The following is a 24,588-nucleotide window of genomic DNA, read 5'->3' on the forward strand; positions in this document are numbered from 1 at the left end:
GTGCCCCATTGGGGAAATTCAATTTGGCAGCCACGCCCCTAGTGGAGGTCCCGCCCCTCGCAGGCCTAGGTTGTAGGGACTTGCAGTCTTGGGGCCACTGCTGGCGCAGCCTTGACTGGTCGCGTGGGCGTCTCTAGGAGGACGTAGATTTGCGCCAAAGTCGAGGAGGGCGCCCAAAGCCGGGGTAAGTGGCCCGGGATCGTACTATTCGCGGAGCCTTCAGGCCAGCCCCTCTCCGCCCTCCTCTTTGTTCGTGAGACCTTGTCCCCTCCCTCGACTCCGCCCCCTCCTCGCTTCAGTGCCCCGGCTTGGCCGATGCCCCCAGGCTGCTTTCGGGATACCTGGTCCGGGCCACCTCCGAGCAGGGAATAAGTGACCGGGAGCCCCTTGACCCTACCTACGTTGGAGCACCTCAGGGGCCACTTTCAGATGGAGCAGCATCAATCGCACAGCACACTTTCCCAGGCCGGCACACCTTTGCGCGGACATTGATCTTATCTGTGAATGGTTCTCCCTCGACCTCTTGCAGCCCTGGAGTTTTATTTTGTTTTTGTTTTTTAATGGAGGTACTAGGGATTGAACCCAGGAACTCAGGCATGCTAAGCATGTGCTCTACCACTGAGCTATACCCTCCCTCTCCCCGCTCTGGAGTTTTAAATAGGAAATACGGAGTTCAGAATCTCATTCGCCAAATGGAGGAAATTGAGGCCCAGAGAGAGAGCCAACATGTCCAGGACAACACTGGGAGTCAGCTAGGGGACCCAAGAGCTCAGACTCACTGGGGAAAGCCACCCATCCCCTATTCTAGAGGTCAGGGAGCCGCCCACAGGTCTCCATGGAGGCAAAAGGGCGTTGGAGCTTGGGAGGTGGGGTCTGGAGTCCTGTCCGTTAAAAAAATATCAACTCATTTATTTTGTGCTTGCCATGTGCCCGGCGTATAATCCCTACAGTGACCATTTGAGCTCAGGATTACTGTCCCATTTTACAGTTGAGGACAACTGATAGTGGACCTGCGATTCATACCAGCACCTTTTGAATTTAGAATCTGTGCTTTTAACCACTATGATGTGGGGTTGTGGGGAAGTGGTTTCAGCCAGTTGCCCCAGCAGAGCCCCTTGGCCCCGCTGACCAGATCCTCTGTGACCACTTTCCACCCCACCTCACCCCCATCTAGAAAGAGGGCCAGTATCCACTCCGAGACCCTGTTGAAGATATCGTATTTTATTTCGACATCCCTGAGAAGTGGTCCCATTTTACACGTGGGAAAACCACGGGGCAGAGAGGGAAGAAACTTAAGATCACACAAGAGAAGGAGCAAACAGAGCCCAGTTTGGGGGCTATAGTTGGAGGTCCTCTTTCCTGGGCAGGCCCGAACTAGGCCCTCTCTACTTGACCTAGATGCAATCCTATTTTCCAGAATGAGGGTCGGTGCCCTCCAAGGCCCACTCGATTCTATTCAACCCTTGCGCCCCATTAGAACAGCCCCTTGGAGTGGAACACATATAGGCCACCTGAGTGGCAGCTGTCAGCTCCAATGAATGGCCTGCTTCGTGCTAGCTTCGCACCCCCTGCCCCCCCCCCCCCAGCAAGGAGGAACCGCACAGGTGAATCTCTGTGTATGGACTTAAAGTGCCTACCTGCGCTCACTAGTTCTGGGTAGTACTGAAGATAAGCATGGGTCCTGCCCCTCAGTCAAGCCCCCAGGGCTGGGGTCCTTCTCCAGACCTAATTGCCTTCCCTTCCTATCTGAAAGGGGCAGAGCGGGATGCTGGTGAAACAAAGATCAAAGGGCAGCCCTGTGCAGGACTGGAGAAGCCTGCAGCCACAGCACAGGGAGGAGCAAACATCCCGTCAGGAGGCTCCTGGTGTCTACTGAGCACCTGTTGCATGTCTGACACAGAATTTGCTCCGTTGCAAATTGATCACTGTGTAAGATGTGTTACCCGGATTCTACAGAGGAGGAAGCTGGAGCTCAGGGAGGAGAAGGCGCCTTGGATAGTAGTGGCATTCAAACTTGAGTGGAATCACGCCCTGTACCAAAGCCCCTTTCCTTCACCTAGCTGCATCTAGGATGGAGGAAATCCTGGAAGACTTCTTAGAGGAGGTGAAATGCACACTGATCCTTGAGGAAGGGTGCCAAGAAATCCATCCCACAGAGAAGAGGAGGAAAGACAAGAAAAGATAATTGTGGCAGAGGAACAGTGTCAATAAAGGCCAGGAGGTTTGTAAGTGGGAAAAGGAGGAGAGCTGGGCTGTGGATGGAGCAGAAAATGGAGATGGGAGTCCTCCCATCTGTCAAAGGCCCTGAATGCCAGGTGAGCAGGGTGAATATGTTTTGTGGGCACCGGGGAGGACTGGGCTTCAGCCTGTCCATCTATAAAATGAGGGGCTTGAACCGGCTTACTTCAGGCTCTCCCAGGGCAAGAGGCGATAACAGAAAGGGTCCAGATTCTTCCAGGTCCAACCCTGGACTGGCAGACTGGGGAGTGGCTGGAACAGCTCAGAGGCCAAGGGTAATATTTTGCTCCAGTCTCTGAGCCTGAGAATAAATATTTTACCAAGCTGGCAGTGCCAGATCCCTGAAACTCCCTGGCTACCCCTCCCCCCAGCCAGTATCCTGCAGAGAAAGCCCAGGCCTGGGATCAGGAGGCAAGAGGAATGATGAGTCTTAGGCCTGGCTCCAGCCCAGGTAAAGTTTGGGTCACCTTGGAGCCTCAGTTTCCAAATCTGCACAATGGGGGAGTTGTGGTCTGAGCTTTCCAAGCCCTCTGCCCCCAGACTAGACAACATAAAATTCCAAGACTTTTGTGGGAGACCCCACAAGTGGCTGTGAGGCCAGCCAAGGCCAAGACCTATAAGGGAGTTCAGGGGCTGCTGGGCACTGGGAGGGATGGAGGGATTAGGGGTGGGTTGGAGTTGGGCCTGCTTTTGGGGTCTCACAGCCTAGTGAGAGCAGGGGAGGGATGCAATTTGGGCTCTAAAAGTTGTAGAAAAAAAGCCCTCTCTTGGTTTTTGGTGTGGGTTGGGGCTGGGGAAAGACACCTGGAGAAAGGCGCAGTGTGAGCAAAGGAAGGCAGATAGGACTTGAGGACTTTCCTGGGGAAAGTCACGTAGGCGAGGCTGGAGCATGGGGACCCTGGAGGTGGAGAACTAGTTCTTGCTGGGATTGGTTGGATTCCACGGCTGCGACCCTCTTCCTCATGGGCAGAGCTAGAGGCCCCCAGGGTCCTGGCCAGCAGTGCCAGAAGTGGGGCTGGGGACCTGTTTGGCAAACCAGTTTGGCAAGACTATCTCTTCCGTGATGTCATCCAGCTGCTGTGTTCTCTGAGGACAGTGCCAGATAAACTTCCGGCCTTGGAGAAGGCGGCCCGGCCCTAGGTGCTGAGGGATGGGAAAGGCGTGACTCTTCAATGTAGGAAACTTGGAAGCAAGTGGGCCCTGGGAAGGAGGTGGGGCCCTGAGACGCCCAATGGGCTATACTGAACCCCAGGAGGACCAGCCTCTAGAGGGGCTGGCCTGGACTTCTTGGGACTTCCGATGGTTCCCTGATGCCTGGTGTAATCTAGGCTTATGGCAGGGGTCCCAGATAGTTGCTGCCCAGTGGGTTGGAACTTGGCTCCAGATCACCCATAAACTACATGAGTGGCAGTTTTGTTATTATCATGAACCTCACAGCTTGAACCTTGTGAAGCAGAGCCGTCATTATACAGACGCGGAGGCAGGCTTAGCAAGGCCAAGCCACACCGGCCCCTCACACAGGATTAGAACCCAGATCCCTTGATCTTAACTGCGCTACCCTGCCACCTGCCACTTGGGGTCTCTGCCCACATGGGGCCTTGTCATATTCTTAACTACTGGTGACCACAGCAGCTGGATCATGACATCATAGAGTCCCAGATGCCCACCTTGTGGTCCAAATAGGTAGTCTGAGTCCCAGAGAGGGCAAGGAACAGGCTTCAGGTCACACAGCAACTTGGAGGTGGAGCCATGCTCTACCCCAGATCCCCAGGCCCCCAAACCCCTTGTTTCCCCCTCAGGGCCTGGCACACCCAGGCATGAAATAGCAATAACCAGCACATACTGAGTCCATACTATGTGTCATTCACTCATTTAATCATCACCATAGCCATGGGAGGTCGGTGCTAAGATTAGATCCATTTTACAGATAAAGAAATGGAGGCTCATGGAGGGGAAGTCACTTGTCCAAGTTGACATCATATGTTGGTGATAGGGCTGGGATTTGAACCCAGTTGTGCAGACCCTTTCCCCTTGCTGGACCCAATAGGCCTCATTGGAGGCATGAAGACCTCTATACAGGAGGGTGGGTGGCCCCTTTGCAGGCTCTGGAGGCAGGCAGTGTCCAATTCATAGTTTCCATGCAGGCCTGGTCTCCCCGGCGTGGGCAGAAACGTGCTGAGGCTGCAGAAGTGCTCTGAACCTTCCCTGAGGAGGCGGCCTGAGGAGGCGGCCATGGTGGGAGGGAGTGTTTGGGGCAGACCTCAGAGCCAAGTGCAGACGTGGCGGCTGGACCCGCTGCAGGCGAGGGAGGGCAGGCAGGGTGGGGCCCAAACCCGACCCGGCCTCCCAGCAGTGTTCCCAGCCCTCGGGCAGCCAGGCCCGGCTCTGCCCTCCCTTCTAGCACCCCATCTGGATTTGAGATGAGGATGCTGAGCCTAATAATAGCCGAATGGTAGCAAAGGCAATGCCCCGAGCTGCAGCCGGAGGTGGGGCTGGGACCCCCATCATCTCATGCTGGCCCTGGAACAGGTTCCAGAATTTTAAAAATTATACCAAGTGCTCATGCAGCGCGTACCTGCACCAGGCATTGTGCTAAGGCCCACAGTAACTCGTTTATTCCTCATGACCACTCTGTGAGATAAGACTACTATTAGCTCTATTTGTCTTAACCAAGTAAATAAAACCATTCACACTACAACAGGTAGGAGGAAGGGACAGAATTTGCACAAAACATAAAAAATCTGTTGACCCAGGCAAGATAAAATCAGAAAGACCATCATGTCTGCCCAGAGGCCTCATGTTTATGAAGCAGGTCCTATGTCCCAGGCTCTAAGCTAAGCTCCTGAATGCTCACCCTAACCCTGCAAGGGGACATGGAACCTGCTTCACAAATACTTACTTAGTTAAGAGAAGGAAATTTTCCTCTGATTGGATATTAGTTACTCAACTAACCTTCTAAGTAAGCACAAAGCCCCCAAACACCACCGGCTGTTCTGCTGACAGAAGTCTAGAATGCTTCTATTATTGCTTCCTTTAGACTAAAGCTTGGCTCTGTAAAGTGCATCCCCTTCCCAACCCACCCCTAGGATTGTCCCATCACTGGGAAGGGAACAGGGCAAGAGGGTCTGGAGCTAATAGGCTCCAGCTGGGGAAGGGGCAGGGCCAAAGCAGACCCTGCTGTGTGTGTGGTCTGTACATTGTGAACATTTCCGCCCACCCAGAAGGAAAGGTCCAAGATGGGTGAGAGGTGGCTTCCCCTCCTTTTACCCCATTAACCTATCTCTGAGCCTCCCTTTGAAGCCAGACAGACAAGTTCATGAGGATCTGCTGATACTCGGTAGGACTCATGGCACTCACAGTCTGGAGGTGGAGATGGACTCAGCAAACAGAGCCCCATGTAGTGTCATTACAGATTAGGGTCAGCTCTGTGCAGGTGGAGCCACATGGCACTATGGGAGTTTGTCCTGGGGCCTACTTTAAATTATGTTTAAAGTTTTGTTTTGAATAGATAATCCTGGGAGGTCAAGGAAGGTATCTGTCAGGAGGTAATTATGCTCAGGTCCAGAAGATAAGAAGAAATTTCCTGAACAAAGAGTTGGTCTCAGGATGAGGGGTAGTGTTCTGGTAGCGGGAACAGGCTGTGCAAATGTCCTAAGGCAGGAACAACCTCCAGGAACTGGTGGAGGACCAATGCAACTGGAGTTTGAAGGGTTAGGGAGGAGCGAGGTGTAAATGAGGAGCGAAAGGAGAGGGGAGCAGGGCCAGTCCCTGTGGGCAGGACTGGCTACATAATTTGTGGTGCCTGGTGCAAAATGAAGATATGAGTCCCCTTGCTCAAAAATTATTAAGAATTTCAAGATGGTGACAGTAGAGCATTAAGCCAAGCGTGGGGCCCTGTGCAACTGCACAGGTCATACACCCAGGAAGTTGGTCCTGCCCTTGGACCATAGTAAGAAGAAAGGACTTTGCTGTGATGGCTGCAGGGAGCCACTGAAGACTTTTGAGTGAGGGGTGATAAAATCTGATTTGCGTAAACCCAGGTGCTGTCTCACTGTACCACACCTGGATAGTCTGTCACCCTCTCCTCTCTGCACAGGTGGTCTGATTCATTTTCCTAAAATATTTTACTCAGAACATCACTCTCCTGCTCAAGAATCTGCCGTGGCTCCCACCCCCTAATCAGATACAGCCCAAACTCTACCCAGACACTCAAGACCCTTCATAATTTGTCCTCATTTGATTTAGTTAACCTGCTATCAACATAGGCTGTGTGCGCGATTCCAGAGCTGATGAACTAACCCAAGGGTGAGCATCAACTAGAGAATGGCAAACCAGGACACGAACCCAGGTCTCCTGCGGTAGGCAACCCTTGCCCTGGAGGAGGGTGTAGCCTCACAATGTGCTTTGTATCCTCCAACCTAGTACAGAGACTTGCACAGTAGGTGCTCAGTATGTGCCTGTGGCAGTGAGTTCCTCCTGGGGCACATCTTTGCCAGGGCAGGCATTTCAGAATCCAGGATGTAGTTAGTGTCCTTCCTATCTCCTCTCCATCACCTCTACCTCTAAGCATTCGCCAAAGCCCCACCGCACCCCTGAGTGCCGGGGGGCGGGGCGGGTCTTGCCCATAGACATGTGTGTGGCCTGCACAGCTTTTAAAAAGCTTTTTCAATTCATCGTTAATATTTAAAAATCAAAAAATTTCACATGGCAGTACGCAGTTTTGTTCCTCTGCAGAGTCCTGGGTCTGAATTCCCCAGGGGCAGACGCTTCCTAAGTGGACCCTCCGAGGAGTTCCACCCTTAAGTCCCCCATAGGACTGTCAAATTTGAAACTTTGAAGAAAAAGCTCCCTAGTTACCACCAAAGACTCTGACTGCAGGATTTGAAACTTTGAAGAAAAATCTCCCTTACCACCAAAGATCCTGACTGCAGGATCCTGAAGTCTGACCTATCGGATGCATAAACGCCATCTTCTGGGGGCGGGACCACGTGGAGTAAGGCCCGCCCCCAGTCTCCTCTAGAGGGTAGGAGGAATGCTTTGCTTCAATTCTTACAACCAACTCCAACTTGATGGCTGACTCCTGAATCCCTGGGGGGCTGAATGGATGTAATGAGTGTTCCTCAGACCACGCTGGTCCCTCCTTCCCAGCCTTTGACGTTGCCCGTGCTCTGTGCTTGGACCGCTCTTCCTCCTCATCTTAATTCTGACTGGCTCCTGATTACCATTCAGGTCTCAACCCAAATGTTACCTCCTTAGAAAGGCCTTCCCAGCGCATCTGTCTGAAGCTCCAGGCATTACTCTGTACTGTATTTTCCTTTTTTATTCTTATTTTTTTTTTAAATCATAGCACTTATTATCTGAAATTGATTTGTTGCTGTTTGGCTCCCAAAAGATGTGAGCTCTGTGAAGGCAAGGACAGAGTTTGTCTTGCTCACCTCTGAATTCCCAGGACCTAGAAGGTAACCTGGCACCACAGAAGAGGTTCAGCACAATTTGTGGAAAAGTGAACCACTGGACTCACAAAACACCTTTCCCTGGAGGATGCCCATGACTCAGTGTCGCAAGTTTGGGTGGGAGCCGGTTGGCAATTAGAGAGCAATTAGTCACCAGCTAATTGATGCACAAGACAGCTGTGGGCTGGGAGGCAATCAAGGGACTGAAGCCCAGAAAGGAGACTTAGGTCTCTTTCTGGGAAAATGCTGAGAGAAGGCAATGAGGAATCCCCAGGATAACATTTGAAAACCTCTTGTGTTCTTGCAAGAGATTTATACCATCTGAAGTGCCCCCAAAGGGACTTGGTTCCCTTTAAGAAGCTGGTGGATCTGGCCAGGCTCTGGTGATGGGACTGGCCTGTAAAGGAAGGGATGGGACAGATGGAGGAGGTGTCACCCTTTCCTACTTGGGGGGTAAAATACTTTGGGGTATTAGGAAAGGCTATCATGTTTGCAAATACCAGAAACCTCACAGATTAATCTGAGTTAAAAGGGGGCGTTACTGGAAGGCCATCAGAAGTGGTATCAAGATTATAAAACTTTCAAAGGGAGCATATAGCTCAGTGGTAGAGTGCATGCTTAGCACGCATGAGGTCCTGGGTTTAATCCCCAGTACCTCCACTAAAAAAAAAAAAGACTATAAAAAATTCAAGGTAGAAAGCGGGGGCTCTCAAAGTCATTCCATTCACTCAAAACCATTTTCTGGTTTCCAGACCCTTCTGATCAGCCTGTTGTTTAGAGCTTTGCTTTCAAAGTGTGGTCTGTGGACCAGCAGCTTTGGCATCTCCTAGGAGCCTGTTGGAAATGCAGGGTCTCAGGCCCAACCCCAGGCCTACTGAATCAGGGTCTGTGTTTTAACAAGACTATCAGGGGATTCGTGTGCACATTATAGTTTGGGTTCATGGCCACAAAAATCAACTGGTTGATGGGGGGACTGTGTCTCTTAAACCTGAGGGTCCCTAGGAGAGCTGCTGCCTTGGTGGTCTCCAAGGGATGGGTGCTCCCAAGGGTCCACTGGGGAGAGGGCGGTGAAATTGGCAAATAGTCTTGAGCCATTGAGAATTTACCAATTCTTGGGTGCTAGCTAGGTAGGAGTCCAGCCTACAGCACCCTGCTCCTCAGGTAGGAGATGGGCCTGGGAAACCCAGGCCTGTGACCTGCCAAGGAGGAAACTGCTTGGGACCCTGGATCGAATGCCCTGTATGTTGCTGGATCTCTGCTTGGGGGGCTTTATTTTGAAGGGCTCATCTGCTTGGCTGAAGGAAGGCAGAGTGTGGCCTGGGCTGATGTTGGAGCTAAGACCTTCATTCTGCCTGCTGAAGTCTGGGCAAGCAGTTCCTAAAAAGCTGCCCTCAGGACACAGGATGGGAACAGCCACATTGACCTGGCCCTGTAGGAGTTCCAGGGTGCCTTCACCTTTTATCATATTTGATTTTCATAACGATCTTGTATAAAGGACCAAAAAAAAAAAAAAATCAAGCACAGAAGGTTCCTGCCTTTAAAAAGGAGTGTTGCTACTTACCTTATACCTCCCTCTTGGTTCGTTAAACTCTTGTTCCAAAGTAAAAGTGCTGTTGGGTTAGGAGGCTGGGTCATTGGTGAGCTGATCCTCTCACATTGTGAAGTTGTTCCTTCAAAGGGTGCGCATGTCAGATCTCTCGGTAAGATACAGGTATCCGCCCAGACTTATTCAGTACTCTGGAGCTCAAGAGTTTTCCCTTGTAGAGCCAAACCATTATTGGAGGGAGGCAATTCCTACTTATCACCCTTACTTCTGCCATGGGAGAGAGGATCTTCCCCCTGCCACCCAAGGGTCCCGGGCATCACTCGGCACCTCGAGGCAGTTCCCAAAATTGCCCAGAGAGAGGCTCCTGAAGGAAACTGTCAGTCTCTACAGGGCTTGCCTTGTGTCTCCAAAACTTATTAAATGACATCATAAGTTAGGCTTGGCAAATAGGATGAGGGAGTCTGGCCAGTGAGGAGAGACAGAAGCCTTGCAGGCATGGATGCAGGCAGGACGGAAATGGAGACTGCCAATAGGCGGAGGTGAGGACAGAGCTGAGCGCCTTGGAAAAAGAAAGAACCACTCCAGTTAGCTTTACAGAACACTTTCACAAACATGATCCTCCTCTATCCTCAGCAGCCCTGAGTGGTACCTAAGGTCCAGCAAGGTCATCGAGCTGCACATAACCAAGCCATGCGTCTTAGACCAGTGCTTGGTATATAGTGGGTGAACAGTTGACGCTTGTTGAATAAAAGTAGAAAGTGTGCATTGCATAGCACTTTAAAAAGAACTGTAAAGAATGAGAAATTTACATTTTTGCATTCTCTTAAGTATGTCCCCACAAGATAATTACTAATTACAAAGGGACCCTTTACAACAGAGAAACTTGGCAAGCACCTCCTTAAACCAAGTGATCGATGTTAACATCACTAGTAGTAAATCATGTTGACAGGATGTAGCCCCTGTGTGATGCCCTAAGAAGGGCACAGCATCATTTCTGTGCTATTCTTGCCAAAAATGCCTCATTTCGGCATGATTATGAGAAAACCATCATGCATCCAAATTGAGGGATATTCTGTAAAGTGGGATCCTGGATTAGATTACAAGGAAAACTGGCAAAATTCAAATAAGTTCTGTAGATTAGTTAATAGTACTATATTAGTGTTAATTTCTTGGCTCTAATAATTACCAAAGTTAGGCAAGATGTTAGTATTTGCGGAAGCTAGGTGAGTTCTCATAGGAGCTGCCATGTTGTTACAGAACCCACCCCAAGCCACAGCTGATTGGTCCAGGGGTGGACTTCTGACTTGGGCCAGTCAGCCACCTTCTCTGTTCCTACTGCCACCACCACTGCCACTGGAATTGAGATGGTAACTGGTCTGCCTCTGGTTGCTAGGGCCATGAGATGTGAGATACAGAAGCTGTTAGCCATCTGCCACATGGAGGAACCCTGTCTGCAACCAGAGAGAGAAGACAGATAACACAGCAAGAAGGGGAGAGTGAGAGAGAGCGAGAGCACTGATTCTGTTTGTTCTTGAAGTTTTCTGTCCTTGCCAGCAATGGTTGGTTGGTTGGTTGGCCCTGCTGTCCACTACATAACCCCCAGAATCCAATCTCCCAATAAAAATCCCCTTCCAATAAATCTTTCTTTAATAAGGTAGCCAGGATAGTTTTGTGTGGCTCTCAACCAAAAGATACTCAATGAAGATCACTACTCTGAGTTATTTGCGTAAATGTTTTGTCTCTCCCACTCATCTGGGGATTGCCAAATGCCCATCTTAGACACAGTCTCCCTGGCCTGCGGCTAGTGAGAAAACTAGGACAATGACTTATAAAGATAATTTTTAAAAACTGCTAAATTCTGAGATTAGTCCTTATTAAATTTTATGGTGACAGAAAGTAATGCTTTATTTTTCTCTTTTCTTTAATGCTCTTTGACAGATAACAAAATGTTGGCAACTCTGTGCCCCATGTGGGGAGAAAACTTTACCAGGATGTGAAATCCCAGCTTCTGGGGAACGCTGTCCACGTGTTGATTGCTCTGGGGCAAGGCTCTTGCCTGGCTCTCTCGCCACAGCTCCTGGCCTGGGGCAGGGAAGGAGATACCTCCAAAATGACTGAGATGAGCTAATGGGTTTAGAGAGTGGTTCTGGTCTCCTGCCGGTCACGAGGAGATGATCTGATTTAAAACTACTACTGGTTGTTCGTTCATTCTTTTATGATTTTTTTCAAAGGAAGCCTAATTTATATATTTGCAAGATGCCCCCACTCATCCTGATTTTTCCTTTCAAGTGGACCTCAGATTCATTTTCTCTTTTATCCTCTCTTTTATCTTAATTGTCTAGGATGGCTTGGCTGGGAGGAAAAGTGAGGGCTCCCCTCACAGAATGCGGTCCACTCACGGTGGTGGGGAGAGAGGACTGGAACAGGAGTCAGCTAGCACTGCCGTCCAAGTCTGGTTTCCCCTTGTGCTGCTTGCAAGGGCTCAGGCAACTTGTTCCATTTCTCTGAGCCTCAGCGTCCCCATCTGTGAAATGGGGATGATACCTAGCTGACCTTCTTATAACCTTCTAACAGGGCTGTTATAAGGGGCTGAATAGGGCTTTGGCAGCAATTTGGGAATCGGAAGTGGAGGGTGCAGGTGTCGGGTGTTTGCAGGAGCTGTTGGGGGGCACTGGATGGGGAAATGGGAACGTAGGAAAGTGCTGGGGAGTGGCTGAGTGCTTCCAGCTCTTCCTAGCTCTGTCTGTTCCTGGGATGTGACCTCACCTCTCTGTGCCTCAATTTCTTCATTTGGAAATCCGGGTCCCACAGTCAGGAAGTAAGTCCTCCTGATCCCGCACTCTAGGCATTAAAGTTTGCCTCGAGCAGGTCAGAGACAGAGAGGCACTCCAGGTGGAGGGGGCTGCGTGAGCCGAGGCTTGGAGCTGAGAAACGCTGGTCTCACGCGTTTTGTTTCATGGGGACAATAATAATACTTCTGTATCGTGATAAGAATTAAGCAAGATAACGCAGGGAGAGTGCTTAGCACAGACTGGCAGGTAGCAAATTCAGTTATGGTGTTTGTCCTTACTGATCTTGCTCTGTTTTACAGATAAAGAAAACCAAGCCTCTGAGAGGTGACGCGGTCGGCCCGGTCCCACAGCCATTGGAGGTCCGGCAGAATTTGAACCCACGTCTTCTTGACTCTCAAGGCCAGGCTCTGAACAACCGTGTTAGTCACCCCATGGGGAGGCCTCTGCTCTCGACCCCAGCCGCCAGCCTGACTCAGCAACTGTGGGTGGCCTCGCTCCTGTGCCTGGGCAGCAGAGCCAGCAAGAAGTCTCCCACTTCCTTGAAAACCAAATATGGCCAGACCAAGCCCTTGGAGGCCTGACCCCCAGGCTGGGCCTGCTCCCGCCTGCTCCCCTGTGCCGTGGGGCCCTCCTCCCTGCACAACTGCCCGGCTCTGCCCCAGAGGACTCTGGGAGAGCCTCCATCCAAATCCCCCTCCTCATAGGATCTTGTTGAACAGGTTACTGAAAGGGCATGTGAGACCAGTGTCTCATCCATGTCTCAGGAATTCCTAACTCCAAGCCTTTGTGGTGCTGTCCCTTCCACCTGGAGCACCTCTCCCTCTCTACCCAGCTCTTATGCCTTCTTTGGTGTCTAATGTGAGTTCTCAGGAAGGGTTACTTCCTGACTGTGTGACCTGGAGTAAATCTCTCATCCTGTCCATCCATCCATCTGTGTAACTGTCCATCCATCCATCTATGTAACCATCCATCTATCCATCCTTCCATCCAGTGGGCACTTACCTGTGCCAGGCATTTTATATATAGTCTCTCCTTCCAGACTGGACGCTCCCTTGAAGATTGCAGATCAGGTGTAGAAGGTAATTGTTCCACTACTATCCATGGGCCAAGTCTTGTCCTTACTACAGTCCTGGTGAGGCTCTCATCCTATCACCCCTTTCCACAGTTGGGAAGACTGATACTCAGACGGGGAAAGTCCAAAGGACACAGCACAGATGAGTGGAGCAGAGACTTGAACCCTGATCTGTTGGACTCTGGAGGCCAAGTTCCTAACCACTAGGCAGTACTCCCTAACTCCTCTTGGAGGGAGGGGACCATTGCAGTAAGTGTCAGGTCCTGGGGGAGGGCTGGGGCCACTTCACCTTCCGTTCTTGGTTTCCAAGTAGTCCCCTTAACCTTTCGACTTCTGAGGCAGCTGTACCTCACTGACCTTCCCTTCTCCAGTCCCTCTGTGACCAGAGCTGGTCTGACACTTGCCAGCGTGGCTGGGAGAGGATTATTTTTTTCCTTTGCCCCCCCTCCCCCACCGGACTGAGACTTTGAGAATACCTGTCCCATCTCAGAGCCTATAAAGTCCTTTTCAAAGTCACCAGTGTCCTCGCTTTAGTCAGGGGGAGTCAGGGCAGGGAGGCGCTTCCTCCTGGTTCAGATAGGGGAACCAGAGCCCCAGCACTGGTCGTTGGCTACATCAGGGGGTGGCCCGGCTGGAATCTCTGGCTTCAGCGAATGGAGCACGGAGCATGGAATCATTTGCTAGGTCTTCCCTGAAGCTACGGTATAAGATACTTAGAGTCCGACAGATTCCGGCTCTTCTACTCACCAGCTGTGCAGCCTTGTAGGAGTCATTTCGCCTCTCTGAACCTCAGACTCCTCTTCTGAAATGTGGGGACAATGCTTGTACCCACTTGAGAGATGTTGGGAGGATGAAATGAACTAATACTCGTGAAGTACTTAGAACATAGTGAAGTATTGAAACAGTGGGTGCTTGGACAATGAGGTCTTCATTATTCTAACGTGGTGCCTAAGTCAGGACACCAGATCAGGAGGGTCATCCAAGCCAGGGTGACAGTGTCTAACTTTCCTTTATTACCACAATGTACCAGGCATGTACATCAGGGCAATATCCCTGTAATAAAGTGCCATTTTACAGATGGGGTAACTGAGGCTCAGAGAGGGAAAAGGACTTGCCCTAACTCCCTGCCCAGCAAGGGGAAGAGCCTGGGCTTGTTCTCAAGTCTGTGTCTACAACTTTAGCTCTGATCCACCATGCTGGGTTCTCCAGCTCCACTGTGCTAAGGCCCAGAGAGGGACAGGGAGTTACTCAGGCTCCACAGCAGTTGAGGTTGTGTCCAAACACACTGGGAAGGCCTTTTCCATCCTGGCAGCTCCACGTGGGTCTGGGTAATTCTCCAGTCCTAGGATTAAAGCTGATGCATTCACAGTCTTTGGAGGGGTCTGGGGATCTAGTCCACAGTCTCGGGCTGGCCTTAAATCCCACCTTCCCTAGGTACCGCATGATGACCCTCTCCTCCCCCACCCCCAGCTTTCTGCACAGGCCCCCTTTAAAAAAAGTCAGCTGAACTTTCAGCCAAAGAAAACTCATTGATGCCCTCAAACCAGCCATCCAGGGAGAAGGCTGCCCTGGAATGTCGGAGGGGGGTCACCAGGCTGTTTATGAGCAGGCCAGCAGAGAAATGCAAGCAGCTACCTTTCTTGGAGAAAGCCTGAAGTCCCTCTGCAGGAAAGGACCCAGGGTGGGCCAGCTTAGAGTCTCTAGTCTCAGTTTCCCTGTAATCACCACTGTGGCATTTATGGGGTATAAAGAACTTCAGCTGTTGATTCAACGACTGTCAGTTGGATGCCTGCTCTGTGCCAGGCACTGTGCTGGGTGCTTGGGAAGCAGCAGAGACAGAGCTAAGCCCTGTCGTCCGGGGCTGATTTTCTAGCAGAAGGCAGTCTCTCAGTAAGTCTCCCAAAGAGCCAGAGGCCAGTTCCCTAGGCCCACAACCCCAGATCAATACTCCTGGGGCTGGATGGGTTTCAGAATTCAGAACTTAGGGGGATTTTGAAAGGTGATCTGTTGGGGTCTGCGCCCACCCAGTCAAACATACCGGTGGGTATTGCTGTAGTGAGAAGTGTGAGTATTGACTCTAAGTCAGATAAATACAGGTTCTGCACAGCCTCAGTCCATTCAGGTCAGATTTTGCCTCCAAATGAGTGTTTTTTTGAATATACAGAAAAGCCTTGGTTATCCAGGCATTCTGGACTATAGAGTTGAAAGTGGGGACTGGGGACCTGATTCCTCTCCCCACTGTACAGATGAGAAAACTGAGACTCAGGGCAGAGGAATCATATACCCAAGGCCCTGGAGCAGGTAACTGGCGGGTGAGATGCAGGTCTCAGTGACTCCAAATTCAGAGTTTGCCACACCACGGACCCTGCCTGGGAGAGAAGCAGGGGCTGAGGACAGAAGGCCCCTTGGCCAAGCCTTGGCAGCCCAGCAGCCGGTTCTGCCAGGAAGGAGTTAAGCACCACCTGGGCGTCCGCCAGGCCTCGGCACCGCGTCTCCTTGCAGGGCCTGCCTGTCTGGGGCCTGTTTACCAGGCCACGCTTGCATCACTGGCTTCGACATGCAGTGCAAACACACTCACATTCTTGGGTCATGAGAAATACCCAGTTGCGGTGACATCAGGCCCAGAGAGGAGGTTTTTGCCAGCCTCCTTCCTGCCCACAGTCCAGGCTGTTTAATTAGCACCCTTAACTGGAACTCTTGTCTTCTTGTAAAAACCAACTGGAGAAACTCATGGGTGGGGGTGATGGGGGTTGGAGTGTGTGTGCGTGTGTGTACGCATTTGAAGGGATAAAAATAGCCCATCTGAGACTCCTTTTGGGGTATTTGTGAGTATTAATGCACCACTGTTTATATTAAATCTATGTCACACTGGACATTTTCATCTGCATTTGGCTTGGAAACGGGACCAGAGAAACCACCCATGTCTTTTTGTTCCCTCTAGTTTTTCCTTTTGGGAGGGAGACACGTAGGCCAAGTGAAAGGGCTGTTGGAGACTATTTAGACCAGCCTTTCATTACACAGCCAAGAAAAGGGAGGCCCAGAGAGGGGAGGGCCTTCCCTGAGGTCACACAGCAAAGGTCCGTGTTCTCACCCAACTTCCATGCATTTTGCAGCACTGCCCTTGGCTCCCACTTTGGCTTTGGGAGTTGGCTTTTCAGGATGTTGGAGAGAGATGCTTCTGGCTAGAATTTCCTGGCTCTTTGAGATCAGAGTGGAAGTGATGGTGGCAGTGGTGGTGGGAACAGAGAAGAGCGATTGGGACCACAGGAGACCTTAACCTCACATACCCACCTCCCCAAAAAACCTCTGCTAGGCTTTAAAATGTCTGTTCCTCCTCCAGACAACTGCAGTCTCCTTTTGCTCCCTCTTCCCAAGAAGTCCTATCCCTCACTGGCCTCCTTCCATTAATTAAGGAAAATCAATTTTTTTTTTTTTTGGATGGAGGTACTGGAGGTTGAACCCAGGCCCTCGTGCATGCTAAGCATGTACTCTACCACTGAGCTACACCCTCCCCCTGCCGTGACTATTGAAGACTTACTTCCCAGCAAGGAGTGCTAGGTTTTTAGCAAATGAAAATAGAAGACACCCAGTTCAGTCTGACTTTCAGATAAACAACAAATAACGTTTCACATAAATATGTCCTATGCAACGTTGAGACAGACAGTTACCTGGCAGCCCTATTCCCCTTCACCTTGATATCATTACTGTGGCAGACCCTCTCGACTGTCTTCCCATCACCCTTTCTTCTCCTTCCTCATTAACTGATCTCTGATTTTGTTTGGGGTGGCAGTGTTCCAGGTGATGAATTGTGATCAGTTTAAGCTCCTCATGACAATCCTATTCTCCTTTGCTTTCCTAGATTTGCTTGCAGTCGGGGATGATCTAGTGGCTGCAAATTTTTTGACACCCTCCTTTTCAAAGGATAGAAACTCACCCACTCCACTTGAATGTAGGCTGGACTTACTCATTTCAAAGAGTGACTTCCAAGGCTAGGTCATAAAAACCATTGTTGCTTCTGCCCTACTCTCTTAGATTACTCATTCTGGGGGAAGTTAGCTGCCATGTTGTGAGGACACTCAATAGCTCTGTGGAGAGGCCCACATGGGAGGAACTAAGTCCTCCCATCAACATTCAGCACCAACACGCTAGGCATGTAGGTGAGCCACCTTGGAAGTGGCTGCAGCCCCAGTCAAGCCTTTGGATGACTATGGTGTGGGCCAATATTTTGACAGAAGCACGAGCCAGAGGGATCCTCACATTAATCATGTTTTTTATTTTCTATATTTTATGATACTTTGACATCTTGGGGAACCTTGGTGTCTGGGAAGAGCCTGCCCCTCCCAGAGCTAGTTAATTCTTAGAGACAGTAAAGAACTTGTCTATGAGCCCATCTTTCACATATAAACCGACCAATCCTGAGTCCATACCCCCAACCACCTCCTTATCTAACTCTCACATACCAAGCCAATACTTCCTCTGCCATAACCCAGGGCCAGGTACTGGACAACTTAGGACAGCTCCTATGCCGCAAAGCCCACTGGAATTATTCAAACTAGCCAGTCCTAAGCTGTTTCCCTTGCCCTGCCCTGCCCTGCCCTTAGAAACCCCCATAAAGGCTGTGCTTTTGGCCTTGTCTCTTTCCTTTCTGCTTCCTGACTGATGCTGGTGCTTTCCCCTGTGGCCCTGTGTGGCACATCATGCCTCTTCTTTCTAGGGAAACTCTAAGTAACATTAAACATTTCTTTCAGTGGCACTGACTTCCCCATGTTGTCACACAGTCACCTTTATATATTGAGACTGGCACAGATTACCCCTGAGAGATCCTGATCTAGATCCACTTAACTAAGCCATTCCTGGAGACCTGACTCCCAGAAACTTTTAGAGATAGTAGATGGTTATTGCAACAGCCTGGTTTGGACCAATTTGTTTTATGGCAATAGATAATAAATACAGATGGTCACATGACTTAGTTCTGGGCTAATGAGACATAAGAGAAAGTATGCTGGGGTGCTTGTAGGAAGCTTTCCTGATAAAAGAATCAAAACGGAGAGTAGAGCTCAGGGGTATCACCCTCTTTGGACAAAGATGATGCTTACAGAAGTGACAGCCATTTGGGGACCATGAGGTGCTGAAATATAAGGAGAGAGGAGTGAAAAATTAGGAAGAACCTGTGTCTTCTGTGACATCATTAAGCTGGTAGAACAACTCTGTGATCTCCTGCATCCAGATTTGTAGACAATCAAATGTCCTTGTAGTTTGAGCCACTGTGCACTGCAACTTGCAGCTTAATGCACCCCTAACTGATTGAATAAGCATGACAGTAGCATCTCACTTAACTGGAGTAACTTATGCAATGACCTCACTTATTCAGAATCTGCAATGAAGCTAAAAGGGCAACTGAGCACCAAAAGTCACACCATAGTGTCCATACTAAGCACCTCACTCTTAGGTAAGCGTTCCTGGCCTTCACTCATACATAGCCTTTCTACTTTTACTTTACATACCATCCTAACAAGCTTTTCTAGGAGAACATCTCCCTGGGCCATGGCTTGGAAATAAAATTCAATTCAATAACCAATTATCTATTATGTGCAAAGCACTGTGGGAGGCTCTGCTAGGCACTAGGTATGCAGAGATGAGTTTTAAGCAGGAGAGCAACATGATTCGATTGGCCAGGTAACTTGGGCTGCAATGTAGAGATTGGAGAAAGCCTGGAAAAATGAAAAGAGAAAACTTTTTAGTGAGTGTCAATTTATTAAGAAAATACATATCTAAAATTATTTCCCGTGGAAAATTCCATCTGCAGGACAAACCACTCTAACTTTTCTTAATTGTTGCTAATCTTGGTTTCCAAAATACTTGTCTGCTTTGACTTCCTGAAAGCCCTAAAAGCTTTCAGAAGTGAAGAGTGTGACCCGTCTGGATCTGAGTTCTGAGGAGATACAGAATGCAGCGGCTCTAAGATATCCCGAAGCCCGATTATTCCACCTCTACACTTCATAGATGGGAATCTAAGGCCCAGGGAGGGGAAGGAATAGCTCAGAGTGTCCCAGTAATCCAAGTGGCAGTGTGAGGACTCGAACCCAGGTCTCTATACTTTCCCTTTCTCCAGGCAGTGAGGAAGGCAATGCTAGTTCCCTCAAACCACTCAAACATTTCCTCTCATAAGGAGCAGAACTTTGACCCAATGCTGCGAGCTCCCCCGGGCTCAGGAAGCTCTGCCTGTCCAGAATTTCCTGTGTGTGGGAAAGAAATAGAATGAGCAGATAAATCCTCAGAGGCTTCTTTTCAAGGCTTCTCCTTGATGAGTGTACAGCAGCCCTGGCCAAGAAGACCAATCCATTGACATGTGTTCTGTGTGTTCCTGAAAGTAATCAAAAAAGGATGACCCTGCACCCATGAAGCACAAGGCTGGATATGGTAGGGGAGAAGAACATGGGTCATCATCTCTGCCCTTGAGGAGCAGCCTTGGTTTGGGTCCTCCCAGAAGCAGACTCAAAGACAAGTATTTAAGTGCAAATAACCTATTTTGGAGATGATCCTAGGGCATCCCTGTAGCGGGTGGAAGGGAAGGGAAGGGAAGGCATCCAGTAGAGGAAGCATTATCAAGGAAGTCACTGTGGTGGGAAACCCTGCTAGGGAACGCTCAGAGCCAGTAGTAGAGCAGCCTCCATCATCCCCACCACTGGGCGAGGGAGCTCAGACATCCATCACCAATTCTCCATCTTTGTCGGCTGAGGGCTGGAGGGGGGGCCAACTCCCTCACTTCCAGCTTGCCCTCATGCAGGCCCAAGAGCACTCCTGAGGCCAGAACAACGTCATTCGCTGTAAGCCGCCTTTGGTGAGTGCAGTCCGGGGGATATATGGGTGGTGTCTGCTCCAGACACTGACCACTAACTGGTTTACATTCACAGAAAAAGGCAGACACAGGTCTAGGAGGCACGCCTCTCTCTCCCTGTTGGGGATGTGGAGGGTGTGTACGGGGCAATAGTAGGGGCTTTTGCCTGTCTAGGCCCCCGTGACCCCCTTTCTTCTCATGTTGGGGGACCACGTTGCGGACTGGGACAGACTCAGCTATTCTGCACGAATACTGGCGTCTTCTTCCACACACAGCTAGACCGCATTTCCCAGCCTCCCTTGCAGTTAGGAGGGGTCATGTGACTGATTCCAGCCAATGAAAAGCGAGCGGAAGGCACACGCGCTTCTCTTCCAGGCTTAGGTCCCAGAATCTTACGAGGCACTGTCTTTTTTCTCTTTTCTTTTCCACGCGACCTTGGAGGTCACGTGACAGACAGTGGGCCGACTTCAGCGGTCTGTGGAGGAAGACGACATCACTCAAGTTACTACATGACTCACTATTGTTAGTTGGCTCTTAGAAGGAAAAGGTTAATTAAGGTGCTTTGAGTACTTTGCTCGGTATTGCAGGCGGAAACAATATGGGCAAAGGCCCTGAGGTGGGAAGAAGGTACCCAAAGCAAACTGGCGTGACTGGAGGTATCGAGCAAGGGAGAGTGGCATCAGAGGGAGGTGTGTAATCCTGATACAAGATTCATGGGTTTGTGGGACGAATTTGGTGGGTATGGCCCAGATGCTGACTTGGCAGCCTCCCCACTCTCTCTAGGGGCGGAGCATCAGCGTAAGAAACCAGATTGTAACCAGGAAGGGCTGAACCTAGAGACTTGGAATTTGGGTGTATGGAGTTAAGTAAGCCCCATGTCTGGAGTCCCCTCTCCCAGAGTCCGGGCCCCCTGCCTGGTCTGCAGTGGGGGAGGGGCTTTTCTGTCTTCCAGTCACAGCCCAGCCTCACCTCAGAGGATCGTTTCCAGGTCACCTGGCCTGAATTTGGTGAGTCTTGAAATCAGGTACTAACCCAGGCCCTCCTTCTAGCTGGGTTCCTCTCATCCTATCTTGGCAGATGATTCCAATATCAGTGCTATGGGCCAGTCCGGGAACCTCACCATGTTGTTTTGTTAAACCTCAAGTAACTGACTTAATAATGAACTGTTGAGCCAGAGCTGCTTGCTTGACCTCAGGGGCTGCCTTTCGCCTGCCCCTCCCCCTCCCCCAGAGCAGTGTCCTCTCAGGAAATGCAGCTGACCCAGCTGCATCCGTGGGAAGGCCTGGCCCCCACACCTCACCCTCCCAGCCCTGCTGAGGCCACAGGAAATGACCCTCTTAGCAGCCACGAGCTGTGATCCAGAGGACAATGACAGAGTGACGGAAGCCTGTTCATCCCAGCTAACTTGTCCTCTTGGGTGCCTGCCAGCTGCTGGAAACAAAACTGAAGATTCAGTGGGAAAATATGTTTTTTAAAAAACTAACAAACAATCCTATGGGCTTTAGCCAACTTCTGAGGCTCTGAGGGGTTTGGTTTTCTTTGTGTGTGTGTGTGTGTTTAAAACACAAACAAGACTTACAGAGAATACAAGGTTTGGAAGGTCAGCCATCCCACCTAAGCAGCAGGCCTCCTGTGGCATCTGTCTTCGTGTGGCTGGGCCCCACCTCTCCACACTGCTGTTATTCACGTCACTTGGCTCTGGCCACTGTCCCCACCCCATTGCCCCTCACCACCTAGAATCCAGAGAGCTCTTCTTAATCCCAGATCAAGTCAGCCCTTCTAGGGCTCTGCAGGCCAGCCCTATCTCATTCTTCAGATGTCACCTCTAATGCCACCTCCTCCAAGGGGCTTCTTGGCCCCTTCCTCTCTGAAGCAGCGCTTCACCATGGTTCTCTTCATAGCACTCATCACATTTAACCCCATTCAGAATGATCTGGTTTGTTTACGTGTGCCAGGCACAGAGTAGGCACTCAATAAATGTTTGTTGACTGAAAAATGTTTTTCAGTGGTTGTTGCATTCAGATCAGAGCTGGCTAAGAGAATCCAGATTTCACTGTATTTTAGCACACATTATTGGCTACGAACTGTGCCAGGGCTGGGAGGCACATCCGTCAGGAATTCCACTCATTCATTCGTTCGTTCATTTGGAGGGGAGAGTCCTGAGTAAACAGTGATTCAGTCTAGGGGTGCAGAGACCCAAGAAAGCTTTACAGAAGAGGGAATTCGAGGTGGACTTTCCATCAAAAGGGAAGCCAGATGGGGTGCGGGAGGACTGTCCAACTGGAAGGAAGTACCTGAATAGAGATTTGAAAGTGAACGTATTTGGAAGAGGAAGAGGACCACAAAGAACAGAATTTATTTATTCCTGCTTTGGATGCCCAGGGAAGGCAGGGACCTGGTTTTTATCTGGGGCAGCAGCAGGGACACTCCACCTTATTTTTTGAAGCAATAAAGAGATGGATGTGCATAGCTGAGGTGAGACAAAGCTGTCCTATGCCCCTGGAGAACTTGAATGCTATGCTAAGCCATCTGGATAGAAATAATCACTTTGAGAAGCTTGTTTTAAGAGCCCGATGTCCTTGGCCCCTGAACTCCAGTTCTCTAGTGATGCAGACTATGCCAGGATGCTTCTAGAAAATACAGTTGCCGGGGCCCCATCCTGGAAGAGTCTGATTCTCTGTCAGTGTTGGGGCCTGGTCATTTGCATTTTTACAACCTTTTCACATGTTCTCATCATTCACTGGGTTTGGTGACTAGTGAGGCTCAGAGAGGTAAAGGCATTTGCCCAACGTCAGCTAGACAGCCAGTGGCAAAGGGGGCATTCTGAACCAGATCGTTTGGCCCTCTGTGTTTCCCCACTTCATCTGCAGCCTCCTCTGGATAAGTTCTCTTCTCCAGTTTTATTTTCCCCTGAGTGCCAGAATCTGGGCCATGGCTGGGTCTGCCCGCCCTGCGCTCCCTTCCTCTCCCCACTCCCAGCCTCAAAGGTCAGGTACCTCCCAGCCTCCCGCGGGCATGTCCATTTATGGCTCTGTTGTTCCAAAATGTGGCCAAATTTATAAACTCTCCCTTCCCGGAGACACAAAACAATTTGTGCAGAGTGCAGTGCAGGGGCAGATCTGGGAGCTTCGACCCAAGCCTGGACGTCAGCCCGGGCCCAAGCGCAATGAGCTCTGGCGTCAGACGGACCCCAGTCCCTCCCCGGGCCTCAGTTTCTCCACCTAAAAGCAAAGGAACTGGACTAGATCATTCCTGAAATCCTTCCTAAGTCTAGACACGTCCAACTTACTGCTTACAAACGCCAACTCCCTAAATCCATGGGCCCAATAACTGTAAAAGGAGGTGCCAGAGGACAGACTGCAGCCTCTAGCCTCGCTCCTCTACATCTCTCCTTTTCTTTCCTTTTTTCTGCTTGACTTTTTTGTATTAAAAAAAATCAGCCAAGGAATCTACTTTCATGATAAAGTAAAACCCCCCTCTCCAGCCCCCCACTCCCACCCTCCTCTCCAGAAGTATCGATTGTCAAAAAGTGTGAGGTGGAGCTTTCAAGATGCGATTCTCTGCATTTCTTTAGACATATTCATGTTCATATGGGAGGGTTCTTAAATTGTATTTTTTTTTTACGTAAACAGGAATTGGATATTTTGTTCAGCATCTTTCTTTTTTCACCTAATGTCTTATCCCTTTTTTCATATCAGCCTCTTAAGGAACAGCATGAATGAGGGGTGACTTATAAAGTTCACCTGTTGTGAGTGTGGTTTTTAGTGACTTCAGAGAGCTGCACATCCATCACCACAATCCGGTTCAAGAACATTTCCAGCCCCCCAGCAAGTGCCTTTCTGCCCATTTGTGAGTCAGTCCCTGCTCTCACCCGCAGCCACAGGTGACCGCTCATCTTTCTGTCTCTGCAGGTCAGCCTTTTCTGGACATTTCATATGAATGGAATGACAGAGTACATTATCTTTTGCACCGACTTCTTTTATTAGCCTGACTCTTTGGAGGCTCATCTGTGCTGTAGAGTGTTTCGTCCTCTTTTTGCTGCTACTCCATTGTAGAGCTGTATTCCATTTTGCTGATCTATTTATCAGCCTGTGGACACTTGGAGTATTTCCAGTCTGGGGCTGTTAGGACTAATATTGTTGTAAATGTTCGCACCTGCATGTTTGTGAGGGCTTGTGTTCTCCTTTCTCTTGGGCAGAAACCTTAATCCTAACCTTTTGAGCTGCTGTGGCAACTCCGGTGTTGTAAGCAGCCCCCTCTCCATGGACACTTAGGTTGTTCCAGGATTTCACCCTCACGATCCTCACTGCCCTGAGTGGCTTCACGCACATGTGCGAGGAGAGAGCAAGCGAGCCAGTCACAGAGCAGGTACATTTTATATTTGCTGAACTGTTGCCAAATCCTCCTCCATGACAGTCTTGCATTCTCTTCAGAGGAGCAGGCAATGAGGGGAGAGAGAGAATCCACTGTAAAGCTATCACCTGTCCCCCACCCCACCTGTTGAGCTTGAGAGCTTGAGGAAAAAGGCCACTTCTGGGGAAAAGTCCCCAGGGGCAGTCAAGGATGGCTGAGGCCAGGCAGGAGAAGGCAGGGGCCAGTGTAAAGACTGGAACCCTTCCTCCCAAGATTCTGCTTTGCAGGGCTGTAGG

The 24,588-nt window shown here is 50.1% G+C and overlaps 1 long non-coding RNA gene across 1 annotated transcript; it reads left to right on the plus strand.

Moving 5' to 3' along the window:
• Positions 1-60: 60 nt before the first annotated feature.
• LOC105099432 (uncharacterized) lies at positions 61-13,617 on the plus strand. The gene is made up of 3 exons (XR_838093.3): positions 61-184; positions 1,754-2,315; positions 12,329-13,617. It is a non-coding gene; the product is annotated as an uncharacterized LOC105099432 (long non-coding RNA).
• The last annotated feature ends 10,971 nt before the right edge of the window (positions 13,618-24,588 follow it).

This window comes from Camelus dromedarius, chromosome 31 (assembly GCF_036321535.1).
Source record: "Camelus dromedarius isolate mCamDro1 chromosome 31, mCamDro1.pat, whole genome shotgun sequence".
Taxonomy (NCBI): domain Eukaryota; kingdom Metazoa; phylum Chordata; class Mammalia; order Artiodactyla; family Camelidae; genus Camelus; species Camelus dromedarius.